Here is a 16813-nt window from a genome sequence, read left to right on the forward strand (position 1 = left end):
GACCCCAGGCCCACACTGCATAGCCTTTCCTTCCTGCCCTAGGGCCTCTCTGATAATAGCAGCTCTGAATTCATTTACACTCAACTTGAAATTATAGGGCATTAATACCAATGGGGCCACACTTGACCAGTGGAGGAAGAAAAATTGTGGATAAATGCTTCCTACTTTCCTCAGTGCCTCCAACTCCCCAACCCTGAAATGCATTTCTCACAGGTCCGCAGTCTGTCCTGACATGATCCCTATCCTTGTCCTCTGTGGCCGGCCAACTTGATAATGTATAAGTGTACTGGCTTTGCCTCCTTCTGTTTCTCTCTTCTTCTCCTGCTCTCTTGCTCCTTGGGATTATTACTCCCAAGTAAACTACCTGGAGGCAAGGCTCTATCTTGGACCCTACTTTTTGGGAAGTTAGGCTAAGACAGGGAGAGACCTGCACGTTAATGCCAGACAGGCCTTCACAATGTTTCCTGGAGGCCACATTGACCGTGAGCAGGATAGCTAGGAGTGAACTCTGCTGGAACAAACCTGTCCGGAAGGAGAGTTTGCTGGGACGAGGTAGCCCTGACAGAAAGAGAACGGGAATTCAGGTGAAGTTAAAGAGGTTAGCCTGAAACTGCGTTCCCTGTGCCGAGAAATGGTACGATGAGGGATCTCTGAGGAGGACTTGGAGAAATGTACACTGAACCCCATAGAACAGCCAGAATTCGATGACTGCTTTGCAGATGTTATTAGACATATCAAAGAGAACTGGGAAAAGCATCAACTGAGAAAAGAAGCATCTACTTTTTTACTACTATTCCACCTACTGCTCTTGACCACAGAGGAGGTAAGGCGACTGTGAGTTGATGAGGAAGGCTTTGAATTAAAGGGAGGGAAAGAAGAGACGGTGCCACTTTCCCCTCTTCACTGATAGTCTGTAAAATTGTGAGTTAGGATTAAAAGCGCAGGAGGGGAGAAGTTCTTATTTGGTTGAGAGACTGAAGTTTTGATTTCAACTGGATTAGACTTCAATTAGACTTTAGTGCCTTCTTAATGCCTTCATTTTAATGCTGAAAAATGATGAAAAGCTTTGGAATCTGTGTCAGTTATTGTCAAGGGGCAGGTAAGGAAAAGCTGGCAGTATGGAAGGGCTCTTTCCTGAATTTATCCCATTCAATGAATTAGTTAACTTTTCTGGTTTTATTTTCCTCATCTTCAGAATGGGGATACTAGATCTACCTTATAGGTTTATTTGTAAGGATTCAATGAAATGCTTGGTGTGGTGTATATTGACTGACTGATCGATTAACCGAAAGAGAGAATGATGAACTCAAGATTCCATTGGACAAACATTTTCACTCACTGAGTGATCTCAGGTCGGATATTGCCTCTTTCCAGTCAGCCTTTAAAAACTGTTGTAATCATCAGAGTGTCTTTTTCTCAGCTAATTAGATAGGCAGATCTTTTATTATTATTATTATTATGGCTTAGATGATATTGCTGCCCAGCACTTTCCCTGTCATCTTTTTCTGATGCACCTCTGTGTAATTTTCCCTTTGTTACCTAAGAACATCAAGGCACATTCTCATCAAACTTAGCACCATAATTAATAAGGAGACATGGGACTGAGATGCACATTTTTTTTTTTTTCTCAACTGCTTTACCCTTAACAATTTAATTCTGGGAGCGTATGCATATACGTCTTATGACTTAAGATGTTATTTGTCCCTCATCAAAATGAAGGTGTCATTTTCAGGGTGAAATTACAGAACTGACAGAACTTAATCCTCCCAAGCAAGGCAGGAGTGCTTCCCTCCTTGCTCCTCGGTGCTTCTGACTTAGGCTTTGTTCTTGTTATTTTATCTTGCTGAAAGGTATGTCTACAAAGCGTTTGTCTGGGGACTGTGACCAGCTCTGACAGTATTGTCCAAAAGCTCAGCCATCAATAAGAGTTTCTCTTATTGACTCCCGCCCCTCACGGTCTCCCTGAATTTACTTAGTAAAATTTCCCAAAGAAGAGAGCAGTGATATGTGAGGAAGTATGAAAAATTCCTTCTGTGGTACTGGTGATTACACCAACAGCCCATAAAATCTTTGCAGAGGAGCTGTAGGCATCCTGACCTCAGTCCAGGGCATACAGGTCTCTTTAACACAAGCAGGAACATGTTTCCCACCAGGGTTGGTCCAAACATAAGTCTGTCTCCTCTGAGGAAGAGAGTTCTAGGGGACATCTGTTTCAGTGGTTTTGTGGCAGGTCTCAAGCAGGGCTGGCCCTTTGTAAAATGTCTGAGTCATAGAAGTTTGACACAGGTAACATTTTGGCTACTATTTTAGCATTTTTTCCCCACTCCCAGCCCCACCCCCATTTCCATCTGTTCCAAGCTGTTCATGGTACCTTGTTGTACTTTTGGTCCTTAAGGTGCACCATGCTTGGCAGCACAATAAATCTTCAATGAGTACTTGCTGAATGAATAAATGACACTGATGACTTTTATCCCTACCTGTTGCCGAAGGGCTTGTATTTGCCTGTAAAGTGGTTTCCAGTGTGTGGACCGTAGAAGTCATGGAAGAGACATGTTGCAGCAATTCCTGTGTCCCCAGACATCCAAGTCCACCAGAATACCCAGTTAAGCACATTTCCATGATCTATATGCTACTGTTTTTCCATGTATATAAAGGAAATTGGGATTCATGAGTAATAATGTTTATAATCCTTACTGGACAGGGCTTAAAAATAATGATGTAAAGGTATAAATCTGTACTGATTGCTGTGACAGGATGTTGATAAGTAATTTTGTGAGAGAGCTTGGTGATAAAATTGTGTGCAAAGTGTAATATCATTCCTGAAAGATCATACATAAAATACTAGATAGATAAATAGATTGGTATAAATCAGGATACAAATGAATTGTCTGATGAGTGCTCCTCATTTTTAGTTTATTTCTTCATTTTGGTGGAATATATCATCCAGTTGGTTTCTGGGAAAATGAGCACAGGGAGTTTAAGTTTTTGTTTTTTTTTTTAGATCATTCATTTTTTTCCTGTCATGTTTTTATTTTATAAGTTTTTTTTTCTTATTATTCTCTTCATGATCCTTTTTAAAAATAGTGTTCTCTTCTTAGTCCATGGGTATGAGTTTCCCTAATGTCTGGACATGTAATTATAATTTTTAAAGTGGTTTTCTCTCTTATTTTTCTGCAATTTTGTTGTTGTTGTTGTTTTGATCTTAAACTTTTCTGTTTGTTTTTGGTGAACTGAAGTGATCATGTTTAAGAACAGGCATTCAAGGTGAATGGGATCTCTAGGGTGTGATGGAGCTTTGCCAACTGGTGGCCTTTTGGTGGTGGCTTCTCTGACACCACCACTGGGTCATGGGTGTTTCTCTAGCTTCCTGCTAGTGTGGAACAGTTTAGGAGTCTGCTTGTCATCATCCTGAAAGGTAACCAGGAAAGGGACTGGAGGTCACTGTTTAAAATGTACATTTTTACTGTAATCTCCCACTTTCCCGCTTTCTGCATGACCCCAATGCTCAGCTATGCCTGGCCAGTAACTCCAGAGCTGCTGTTTAAGTGCTCTGAATAAACCTCTTTGTTCTTTCCTGGGTAGAGAAGGTAAGACCTGAATGCCTAGAGTAGAACGGGTATCTAGGTTCTAACTACTGCCTATCCAGACTTCAGCCATAAAATGTCTTAAGATATAATTTGCAAACTGTATGAGAGATGTATTTGACTTGTAAACATACATTTTGGTGTATTTTAAGTCTACTTAATATATTCAAAATAGAAATTTAATATATTTAAATTACAAATTTAAATTACATTTGTACATTTAACTAAAAAAAATAATGCTTTGACTATAATGTTAATGTATGTTCTTTGCTGGAAATAGCTAGTTACTTACCCAGGCAATTAATTTATTTTTACAGTTGGTCATTCAGTTAGTTAAGTTGAACAGGTGACTAGTTTTCATATACCCCTTTCTTTTTCTTTTTATCATCTTACATGGTATAATATATATGTTTTCTATAAAAAATTGATGCAGAAGGGGGGACACAGAAATTGAATATTCCTTCACTGTCTCTCTCACTCCTCAATCATGCATTCCTTCCCAGAAGTGATCACTTTTAAAAACTGGTGTCAATGGTGTGTACTGCCTTTGGGGCTATTATCTTAGACTTCTCCCTTTAATTAAGTTAATATCTACTAGCATGCCTACTGGAAAATGAATGGAGAAGTTCAGGATACCACCTCTCAAATGCATGTAATTTACTTGAATATTAGAGCAGGTTTGGTGGAAGGTAAAGAGCTGTGCCCTGCATGAATTCTGCTTCCTTTCAAGAGCTTTCAATTAATTATAACAGGCCAGTATTTCCCCAGGTTCCATGGCTAACTGAACACTGACTATCATACAAATTGATTCTACAGATCATAACATTGGGTATCAGACTTTAAGAAAGATGATTTTAAAGAGTTTCCATGTACTCCATATGAAGAAAGAGATCCAGCTGGGAGAATTAGAATGAAATGAAGAATCTGAGCTGTTGCCCAAATGAAAGCCTGTGTGCTGTGAGAGGCATTCAAATAATTTTTTAATGAACTGGTTCTTTTGACTTATTTTAAGATCTATATGTACGGGGAAGTAAAAGCATAACAGGAATAAAATAGATGGAAAAAAATTAAGCAAGATCCTGCCCCATTAGTTATGACTGACAAGGAAAAGATAATAGCCAAAGAGCAAACAGAGTTTGTTAGAGAAAGATAATGATAATGGAACTTTCACAAATATATCAGAGAAGAAGTAGATAAAAGTTTTTTAAAAGTTCAGTAATCAGTAGAGATATGCACAATATGAATGACTCAAATATGGTTGAAATATTGGTGTTTAAATCCTGTCACTACTGAAATAAGTGAAATTTAGAGCACTAATGACTAATGGAGGAAATTGCAAACATGGCTACTAAAAATGCAGATAAGTGACTATTTGTACTGAGGAATTTTGAACTTCGATTTATCAGCACATGTAGTTGACATGCCTCCTCTTGGGTAATATGAAAATCAGCTAATGTGCTTACCAAACCACTTATGATGCATAATTTTTATAAGATAATTGTGCTGATTTAACATGAACTAAATATTGAAATACATTGAAGTCTGGAGCTGCCAATTTTCAAATAAGGAAAGCAGGGAAGCTGAAATAACAAATTATTTGAAAGCTCTGTGGTTTTCTTCTTCAGACCGACCTCTCCTCCCATTTAGCTCAGAAGGCCAGTAGTCACAAAAAGTTACCCATAATCCCTTTTCTAATGTGAATTTAAGCTAAGGAGATGTGCATACACTTGCGTTTTCATTTCCTCTTCACCTTTATTTTCAAAAGAAAGAATAAAACCATGTTTGCTGATTAAATCCTGGGAAATCCATCTGTGTAGTAGACTGGTCTACAAACTATATCTCCACACGAGTATCCACCGAGCAGTGGGAGGAAAATAGTAGAAATTCTATTTATCTATTTATTTACTATTAATATATTATCTAAAATTAGAAAGTTTACTAATGTTTAATTCATTGGTTAACATTTATTTTGGGGTGTTTCACAAATGAATGGATATTGGTAGATTGTTGACTGCTCTCTGTAGCCTGTGAACTTTTATAGTCTATATGGGCCTGTTAGAGTAGTTTTACAGAGGATATTATCTTGTTTGCATTTCAGTCTTTAGGCAGAAAGTGGACTAAAAAAAAAAGTCTGTCAGAGACACAGAGATAAAATATAATGATAGCAGTGATTAGGCATAGGCAAGCATCTAGAACGTGGCAGTGCTGACATTTTACCCACCCGTAATATGAGTTCATGTTTAGCCATCTAAGAGGCAAAAGCAATAGAAATCTAATCGTCATATTATTAGATGTAAAGCTTGGAGGCTATTAAGAAAGCTTTTTTACATGTGAATTTACACCCACAACAAAGGGATTAACTACTGATGGTGTGAAGTCATCATGGTTCACCAAATGTTTAAAAGTAGTTTTATTTCACTTTATCTCATCCTCTAAATTGTCTAAACCTGTTACATGTATAAATAAGTTATCTATATTTTGGGAGTACTTGCCAAAATTTATTAATAGCGTACAAAATTAAAAATGCCTGGAGAGCACTATGTGAGAATGTATTAAAAAGAGTCGGTACAGAGATCCTCAAAGGGGAGATACTCTTTAATGTTTACGTGTGTTTCTTGCCTTGTATGTCATGTCCATAAATTCCATGATACATACTTTGCAACAACTAAATGACTTTGCCTTTTTATGAATTCTTTTACAGGTTGGTCATGGCATTTTCCTGGTTCTTCTATGGTGTGGAAATAAATGAAAAGTAATCAAATGAGAAAAACAAAGAGTATTTGTTTAGAGCTTGCTATATAGTAAGGGAGTTACCCACCATCGCTTGTGTTTGGCGGTGACTCAAATGCAGGCAGAGGAGTGGGAAAACTTTATAGTGTAAAACAGGAAAGGTTTCAGGTACGCCCTCTCTGGTGGTTGCTGGGATGCGGAAAGCTGGAGGTGTAGGATAACTAGAAGCAGGGCATCATATGACGTGACTGGTTAGGAGCGTGTTTTTGGCTTTCTCTGGTTGGTCCTAAGTTGTAAGCAAGGACAAAAATTTGGGAAACTGTCAGTTATTTATCAACTCCTGGTGGTTTTGGACTGATTTTTACAGGTGTTATTATCTTGCTTCCTGGATTGTTCCTAAAGATATTATAGAACTAACTTCCTGCAAGTATGACTTATAGCAGTCTAGTTTTCTGGGCTGATTATTGTAGATAAAGGCTTGGCATTCTGGGCAGGTTTCTGAAGGTTGTGGGTCAGAGTTCTGCTTTTGTTTATGGTCTGGTCATTGTCTGTGTATTTAGTCTCTTAATGGCTATTTAATTTTATGATGTTCCTTTTAGTATTTCTCTTTAAAAAAAAGTCCCTTCTGGGGGATGTTGTGCTAATATTTCCCGTTTTGATAATTTATTGAAAAGTCTGCAAAATGACTTTAAATAATTAGATAATCCCTCCTGTATGTCTCTTGAATGTTGCAAAATGAAGACAAATAGCTGAAATCACAGCTCTGGGTATTTCTAGGTATATGTTATTCTTTCCAACCTTTGGGAAAGGTGAACTATGGCATTGAAAAAGGGAGAGACTATATCCTAGAGTGCCTCTGGGATCATTCTAAAAAATCTCTCTCTCTCTTTTTATATCCTTTGCTTTATTGAATTTTCTTAACACCCCCAAGAATTAAAAACATTACATTGAGAGATGCCCCTGGTGGTCCAGGGATTAAGAATCTACCTTCTGATTGTAAGGGACTCGAGTTCCATCCCTGGTCAGGGAACTAAGATCCCACGTGCCTCAGGGCAACTATGCCCCCAGGCTGCAACTAGAGAAAGCCTGTGCCAAGATGAAGACCCAGTGCAGCCAAAATAATAAAAATAAATAAAATTTAGAAAGTAAAACTTAATCATGATATAGTAAACAACAGCAAAACAATCCATCAAGAAGGACAAAAAGAAACTTAAGGCAAAGCCAATATGAGATCTTGGGGCCAATGTGAGATTAGGATTTTGGAGGTTGGGTACTTAATATGCTATAGGTCAGGAATATAGGGCAGGAGTTGGACTATGAAGAAAGCTGAGCATCGAAGAATTGATGCTTTTGAACTATGGTGTTGGAGAAGACTCTTGAGAGTCCCTTGGACTGAAAAGAGATCAAACGAGTCAATCCTAAAGGAAATCAGCCCTGAATATTCATTGGAAAGATTGATGCTGAAGCTGAAACTCCAATACTTTGGCCACCTGATGCAAAGAACTGAGTCACTGGAAGAGACCCTGATTCTGGGAAAGATTGAAGGCGGGAGGAGAAGGGGACAATAGGATGAAGTAGTTGGATGGCATCACTGACTCGATGGACTTGAGTTTGAGAAGTCTCTGGGAGTTGGTGATGAACAGGGAAGCCTGGTGTGCTGCAGTCCATGGGGTCGCAAAGAGTTGGACACGGCTGAGCAGCTGAACTACTTAATATGCTGCCTCCCTCCAAACTGTGAAAAAGAACTTTGGAGGTGACGGCTCGTTTGTCTCAAAAACAGTAGTGCCTGAACAACATATAGGTCAGGATATCCTGGTGGTTGTACTTCAGGAACGTCCCATGGTAAAGCTGTGGCATCTCATAGGATCACTAACCACCATTTGATTTCAAGATCATTGAAATCCCATTTATGCTTGATTCTTAAAAAGGGCCTCTTGTTGATAATTCTAGAAACTCCTCTTTTCTTATACCATATATATACAAAGTAAAATAAGCATGCTAAAAAAATTCAGTATTAATATATTCCACTTAGAAGTTTTCAGTTTAAACAGCAAAGACATTCATTCCAAGAGGCAGCAGAGTTCATCTCAGTTTCTTAAAGTTAAATATATGAAATTCAGGTAAAAATTACATTTCTTATTAAGAAAAAAAATTTAAAACACCAGTTTTAAAAAGTCTATGCAAATCACTATATAAACTAGTTTTTAAACAAGTGTTTATTAAATTTTATTAAATATATTCAATGTGAGTAATCATAGAGAATCTGGAACAAATAGAACAAAGAAAAGAAGATAGAAAATGTACCCAGAAACTTAAGCCCAAAGAAAACTAGTGTTATCTGATATAATTCTTTTCAGTCTTATTTCCCCTAGGAAGAGATTTTTAAAATAACGTCTATTTAATTTGAGTATGATGTCATTGTGTGAATTTTGTTTTGTTGGCAGTTTAAATTCATTCACTCCTCCTCCCCTCTTTGTTCCTTAGGGTTATTTCTAGCTATTCTGAGTCACGGAAGGGGGAGGAATTCAGAAATACTGAATTTACTGTATTTGCTGTAGATTTGTCCATCAGCTGTGAATGGATACTCCTCAACACCCTAGGGACTGTGGCCCTTCATAGCGTGATGTCCTTAACCATCTTCTAGAGTGTGGTCAAGATTTATCAGTTGCCATCGATCCCTGGATCAGGAAGATCCCTTGGAGAAGGGAATGACTACACACTCCAGTATTCTTGCTTGGAGAATTCCATGGACAGAGGAGCCTGGTGGGCTACAGTCCATGGGGTTGCAAAGAGTCAGACACGACTGAGCGAGTAACACTAACTAATAACTATTGGAGAAAAGGGACCATTATTGTGGGCTAGATATTTCCTCACCAGCAGCTCTCCAAAAGCAGGGGTTTAGGTAGTGATTACTGAAGCCCTGTAGAGGGAGAGTGGGGCAAAATGAGGTGGAATGATAGATCAAGTATTATACAGTAGCCCAGATACTTTATTTAAACCTCAGTACTAAAGCACTAGATAGGGAGACTGCACGGAAGGCAGAGATTCTGAAGATTCCAGAAGTGAATTTCATGGAAATTTTGAATATAAAAAAATTATTTATATTTGGGTACACTGGGTCTTTGTTGCTGTGTGGACTTCCTCTAGCTGCTGCTAGTGGGGACTGTTCTTCATTGTGGCGTGTGGGCTTCTCATTGCGGTGGCTTCTCTTATTGCAGGGCATGGGCTCTATAGCATGTGGGCTCAGTAGTTGCAGCTTGTGGGCTCTAGAGCATTGGTGCAGTAGTTGTGGCCCATGGGCTTAGCTGCTGTGCAGCATGTAGCATTCTAGTTCCCAGACAAAGGATGGAACCCATGTCCCCTGCTTTGGCAGGTGGATTCTTAACCACTGGACTACCAGGGAAGTCCCAGAAATTTTGATTTTGTTTTTGTTATGCACAGATCCTAAAGGACTTACTGAGTTATGTTTGACCCAAGAGCTGATTAAAATATCTGAATAAATTTGACTTATAAGTCTTAATAGCAAAAGTCAAGTGTCTACTCCAGACAGTTACTAACTAAACAGTCCACAGTTCCCTACATTTCCCTTCTCTGAGTTTGCCCTTCTTTCTTTCGTTTTCCACAGTCCACAGCTTGTTCCTTTAAAGTGCTCTCTTCCCAGCCCTCAGTGCTCCTTTCTCCCCACCTCTTGGGTTTCCCAGAATAAGATACCGCTCAATACAGAAACAGTGATGTTTAGATAATGCTGTGGTACTCTGTCAATTTTACAACCTCTGCCTGCCCAATGAATGTCAAAGATTCCCACTCTCTACTGGTTTCTGCTACCTCTGCAAAGGGTTTGAGGGGTAGAGGAATAAAAAAGAACTTTTGACTCTGGACTGCAGTTAGAATTTTTAAAATTAATTCATTTGTTTTTCATTGGAGGATGATTGATTTACAATATTATGTTGGCTTCCACTATGTATCAACATGAATCAGCCATAGGTATACATATGTCCCCTCCCTCCTGAACGTCCCTCTCACCTTCCACCCCACCCCTCTAGTTTATCACAGAGCACCAAATTTGAGCTCCCTGTGTCATACAGTAAAGTTCACTGGCTATCTAATTTTACATGTGACAGTGTATATGCTCCAGTGGTACTCTCTCAATTCATCCCACCCTCTCCTTCCTCTCCCACTGTGTCCACAAGTCTGTTCTCTGTCTGCATCTTCATTGTTGCCTGCAAATAGGTTTATCAGTACCATTCTTCTAGATTCCATATATATGAGCTAGTATATATTTGTCTTTCTCTTTCTGACTTGCTTCACTTTGTGTAATAGGTACTAGGTTCATCCACCTTATTTGAACTGAGTCAAATGCATTCCATTTTATGGCTGAGTAATATTCCATTGTGTATATGTACCATAACTTCTTTATTCTGTTGATGGACATCTAGGTTGCTTCTATGTCGTAGCTATTGTAAATAGTGCTGTGATGAAAAATGGTATGCGTGTGTCTTTTTTGCAGTTATAATTTATTTAATTTTCAAAATTTCTATTATGGTAATGGCAAATTTTCCTCCTTTTTCCCAATATTTTCACCTTACTCAGTGTGAACTGACAGTATTGAATTTGACATTATTACTACTATAAGCGAGTGTTTGTAGTCTTCATGCTCCGGGTATTTGTAGAGCAGAGTTTTTGTATATGAATATACCCTAATCAGCTCTCATTTTACCAAGCCACAGAGGTTCTAGAATGCTGCTCTAGACTGGTTAATTATGCAAAAAGGTCCATGAGTAATTAGGATATGTATCCCACAAATATAATGTTCATCATAAATATTTTATATATTAAAAGAATATAGTTAACATTTTTCTGGCTATACACCATTCCATCTCTGTTAAATAATGTGTTTAACGTTTTAAACCATAGCTAATATTTAGGTTGTGGTCAAGTAAATTATAATTATAAATCCTACTACCATGAACAACTTTGTATATAGTTTTCTGAATTTAAGATTGAGGTGGTATTCCAGAAGAAAAAGTTTTTTCTGAAAAGAAGTTCTCTCAACATATAGTCTTTTTATCATTTCCTTTTGTTGATTTTTTCTAAATCTACATAATTTTTTGGTGTTTTGTAATTAAAAATAATCCAACTAATATTTCTTCTTTATAATACCAAAGGATAATATGTACTTATTCCTACTGTCTTTTCTATTTGTGTGTTACATCACAATTTAGTAGAACATGTTGGTGAAATTAAAATTTTTGTGTATTCAATTCAAAGTCCATTCTTTTAATTGAAAATTAGTCAGATAATATTGTATTTTAATAGTTGTTGTTCAGTTGCTCAGTTGTGTCTGACTCTGCGACCCCATGGACTGCAGGACACCAGGCTTCCCTGTCCCTCAACATCTCCTGGAGTTTGCCCAAGTTCATGTACATTGCATCAGTGATGCTATCCAGCCATCTCATCCTGTGATGCCCTCTTCTCCTTCTGTTCTCAGTCTTTTCCAGCATCAGGGGCTTTTCCAATGAGTCGGCTGTTCACGTCAGGTGACCAAAATATTGGAACTTCAGCATCAGTCCTTCCAACGAGTATTTAGGGTTGACTTCCCTTAAGATTGACTGGTTTGATCTCCTTGCTGTCCAAGGGACTCTCAGGAGTCTTCTCCAGCACCACAATTCAAAGGTATCGATTCTTTATTGTTCTGCCTTCTTTACGGTCCAGCTCTCACAACTGTATGTGACCACTGGGAAGACCATAACCTTGACTATATGGAGCTTTGTTGGCAGAGTAATGTCTCTGCTTTTCAATCCACTGTCGAGGTTTGTCATCACTTTCCTGCCAAGAAGCAATTGTCTTCTGATTTCATGGCTGCAGTCACCATCCGCGGTGATTTTAGAGCCCATGAAGAGGAAATCTGTCACTGCTTCCACTTTTTCCCCTTCTGTTTGCCATGCAGAAATGGGGCCCAATGCCACGATCTCAGTTTTTTTTACTATTTAGTTTTAAGCTGGCTTTTTCACTCTCCTGCTTCACTCTCATCAAGGGGCTCTCTAATTCCTCTCTGCTTTCTGCCATTGGAGTGGTATCATCTGCATATCTGAGGTTGTTGATGTTTCTCCTGCCTATCCTGATTCCAGCTTGTAACTCATCTAGCCCCACATTTCTTGTGATGTGCTCAGTGTATAGGTTAAACAAACAGGGTGACAGCAGACAGCCCTGCCATACTCCTTTCTCAATCCTGAACCAATCAGTTGTTCCATACAGGGTTCCAACTGCTACTTCTTGACCCACATATAGGTTTCTCAGGAGACAGGTAAGATGATCTGGTATTCCCATCTCTTTGAGGGCTCTCTACAGTTTGTTATGATCCACACAGTCAAAGGCTTTAGTGTAGTTGATGAAACAGAGGTAGATATTTTTCTGGAATTTCCTTGCTTTCTCTATGATCCAGTAAATTTTGCGTATTTCAAGTTTAATAGTAAAATGCCTTAATTTGAATAAATAAACTGAATTATATGATTGCTTTGTTGAATACATTTTATGAACTGCTAACAAACTAATATGTGTTATATTAAATTTTTCGCAAAAAAGATAAGTGACTTCAAAATATAATGGGAAATTCCCTGGTGGTCCAGGAGTTAGGACTCTATGCTTTCATTGTGGAGTGCCTGGGTTTGATCCCTGGTCTGAGAACTAAGATCCTAAGAGCCATGCGTCACAGTCAGAAAAACAAAACAAAAACCAAAATATGAACCAATTGTGTAAAGATAAAGATTTTATTTCAAATTATCTGTAAAATGAATTGTTATCCTTTAATTTTTTGATACTGATAAACATTTCTAATAAAGATGCTTTGATCCCCGCATGGTTTTTTAATTTGCTTAATTTTAAGTTAAATAATCAGTCAATTAGTTTTATTGAGATATACTTGATTAAACACGTTGGTCAGTCTCTGCTGTACAGCAGAGTGACTCAGTTATACAGCAAACATTCTTCTTTTTTAATATTTTCCATTATGATTTGGGAGTGGGAGATGCAAACTATTACATTTAGAGTGGCTAATTAGCTTAATTTTTTAGAAATCTTATGAATAAATCTAGATTGGAAATTCATTGGGAAAGTAAATCATTCTTAGGTTTTAATTTGACATCTCACCAAATATTCAATAATCATCTATGTTGTATGGGATACAAAGGAATACAAGGTAAATGCATTGCATTCAAAGAATAATTTAAATGAAAAAATTCAGAATATTAAAAAAATTAAATACTTTATCTGAATCACAACTTAACTGTAGAACTGGACCATCTGACCAATCATTACATGTAGTCATAAGTAATATTCCATTTCTGAGAAGCTGCAGTTGGACAAGCTCAGTGTGTTTGGTTATACTTCTGGAACAGTCTATACATGTTACCTGGTTCTTAGGAGTTCCCTTTTGAACTAGGTAAATTTTGATCTTCTCTAGAAACTTTCCAGGATTTTCCTGTGACCTGGGAAATGTACTTAAATGTAGCCTCTTACCTTGGGATCTTTAAATCTCAAGGTTTTCTTTTCTTTCTTTCTTTAAAAAGATTTCTTCTAATATTTATCTATTTAGTTTTGGTTGTACTGGATCTTCATTGCTGCACAGGCTTTTCTCTAGTTGCAGTATACTAGCTTCTCACTAAGGTGGCTTCTCTTGTTGCAGAGCATGGGCTTTGGGATGCACGGGCTTCAGCAGTTGCAGGACATTGGCTCAGTAGTTGTGAGGAGGCTCCAGGCTCAATAGTTGTGGCACAAGGGCTTAGCTGCATGTGGGATCTTCCTGGACCAGGGATCAAACCCATGTCCCCTGCATTGCAAGGTGGATTCTTAACCATTGGACCACCAGAGAAGCCCTCTTCCTTCCTTCTTTCCTTTCTTTTTAAAGTTGTCCTGTAATCTATATCATTTTCGCATCCTGAAAGTATCTATAGCTACAGCTAGTGGATTCATCAAGCTTGTTCTAATTAATCCTGAGTCTAGGTGGTTCTTGGGATGGTTGTCCTGCATTTTACGTTGTGGAAGGAAACCAGGAGTTTGGGTTATCCTTGTACTGGGTGTCAGTAAGTTGTTCTTCCCCACTGTGTGGCTAGTTGTGTTGGGCAACCCGAATTTAGCTTCCCTAGCTTTGTGTACCTTCTGTAAGCTACTGTGATCACCTTAGAAATAAGGTCTGAGGCACCACAGGGAAGCCTCACTGGTTCCTGCAAGGTCGAGTTCTCTTTCTGAACTTCCTCCTCTCTGCTTTAGGTCTCTAGGCTACACAGATTTTGCTCCACGTAACCCATGGGGTAGATATTATTGTGCTCTCACATATGTCCTTGGATTGAAGTCCATGAACTGACTTCGTTTCCTGGCTCTCATGGTAATGATATTCACTGTTCCTTTATCCCTTGTGTTTCTAAAGTTAAACAGCCCTCTTTGCTAGATTTCAACCCAGTTCGAGAACCTGTCTCCAGTCCACCTGCGTCTTGGGCTGTTGCAAGCACAATATTCACAATAGATGTATGAGATGGGGATCTGTGGAGAAGAAGATAGTTATTTCACATTTTTCTAATTAGTGGTATTTTTTCCTAACATAAAATACATACTGACTTGTGGAAAGTTTAAAAAAAAAAAAAAGTTTAAAGAAAAAAATAAATAAAACTTGTGATCCTACCACTTGGGGATATACTTTGTTAGTATTTTGGTGCATTTACTACCTGAAATTTGTGTCTCCATGTGTATGGTCAGTCATGTCCAAATCTTTCTGACCCTGTGGACTGTAGCCCACCAGGCTCCTCTGCCCATGGAATGTTCCAGGCAAGAATACTGGAGTGGGACTGGAAATTTTTATGTATATAAATGACTGAATAAATTTGTAAAGAAGAAGTGGATTATACTCTACATTCAGACTTTATGCTACTTTGTTTCTTAATGTAGATAAATATTATGCCAACCTCATAAAAATCTTTAAAAATGTAAGTTTAAGTGATTGCATATTATTTCAACAGATGGGTGGCTTCTGATTTTTAATTTATGTTTTTTTCCCCCTGGAAACCTCATTTTCGTCCTGATAAAACAACGACATTTGCTAGTATTATTTATTTCTTAAGATCATTACATTTTTCTCAAATCAATATCTTATGTTTCTAACCATTATTATTTTTTTAAGCAAAGAATTATGAACAATGGGGTTCTTAAATGCAATATAACTTTACCTTTATGAAAAAGCTCAGTATTTTTTACTTTGCTTTTTTAAGTGAATTAGCTTTGGGTATTTTTTTTTTAAAGATCGGGAGTCTTGTTAACTTCATAGAGTAACAACTAAATCTCCAAGTTCTTTAGGAATGGACTTTGAATGTCTGAGGAAGTCTCACAAACCAGAATTTCAGTTTCACTTTCCTTTTCTAGGAAGAATAAAGATTGTACTTCTAAAAATGTCCCCAATGATTTAGACCAATAAGCACCTCCTTTTATAAACTATTAGAAACTTCAGAAATAGAATTATTTTGTTTCATCTCTTTATCGCCACAATATCCAGCCCAAGTTCCACCACTGTCCGGCTATCAGTTTTTGGACAAATACTGAACCTTTCTAATCCTCAGTTCCCTCATGATGATTGTACCATTCTCATTGGGTTGTGGCAAGGGTTAAAAATATCTGGCATGGTGTCTAGCCTGGATCACTAAATTTTAGGTATTATTTATACTGTTATTATGCTACTGGGGGAGATAGCATAACATGGTGGTTAATATGGTAGACTTTGAAGCTAACCCACCTGGGTTCAAACCTTGACTGCCACTTACTAGTTCTGTGGCCTTGGAGAATTACTTATCCTCTTTTGCCTCAGTTTCCTCATCTGTAAAAGGGATCTAATAATAGGATCTACACATGGAGTTTTTATGAGGATTAAGGATTTTAATATATATGAAAAATATTGAAAATGGTGTCTAGCAAGTGCTGTATGTGTGATTCTTTAAATCAAACAAAATACTTGGTCCATATTTTAAGTGGATAAAGTAGGTACAGCACAAAGCCAAGTCATGTCACTTTTGTTTCCTTACGTGTGTTAATATTTCTTTTTCTTTGGAGTGTTCAGTAACCAGAAGAACTGCATGCTTTCAGATTGTTGGCTGAAGAGTACTCAATTTGACCAGTTCCCAAGGAGGTACTTGCCAGATTGCTAGGATGGAAAGTTAATGATTCAAAATCATCAAAATCTGAGATGAGTCAACTGATGTCTATCTTACTGTCTTAGGTAAAGCCCAGCCAAGAACATGGGAAAAGTATTATGAGTAGGTAACCTTCTCTATATATGTTTATGGAACTATTGCCATCCTTTTTAGTACAGGAGAGTAGTTGTGGGTTAGAGAGACTGATGTGCTTTTAGAGAATAAATGGCTTCAACTATCCCTGGGCAAAAAGGAGTTTGTAAGGAATTAAGAAAATATAAACACTATTATTCTATTTCTCTTATAGTAAGACTCTTCATAAAGAATGAC

The 16813-nt window shown here is 37.8% G+C and overlaps 1 protein-coding gene across 9 annotated transcripts in view; it reads left to right on the forward strand.

The window, feature by feature from the left end:
- TLE4 (TLE family member 4, transcriptional corepressor) overlaps positions 1–16813 on the forward strand; it is a 275661-nt gene that overhangs the window by 206701 nt on the left and 52147 nt on the right. The window contains exon 20 of one of the 9 annotated variants that reach the window (XR_014058565.1): positions 16404–16479. The exons of the other annotated variants lie outside the window; for them this stretch is intronic. The gene's annotated coding sequence lies outside the window, so the exon portion shown is untranslated. The remainder of the gene's footprint in view (positions 1–16403; positions 16480–16813) is intronic. 9 annotated transcript variants of the gene reach the window in all.

The sequence above is a fragment of the Giraffa tippelskirchi genome, chromosome 1 (assembly GCF_054371585.1).
Source record: "Giraffa tippelskirchi isolate mGirTip1 chromosome 1, T2T-mGirTip1v1.2.pri, whole genome shotgun sequence".
Classification (NCBI taxonomy): Eukaryota; Metazoa; Chordata; class Mammalia; order Artiodactyla; family Giraffidae; genus Giraffa; species Giraffa tippelskirchi.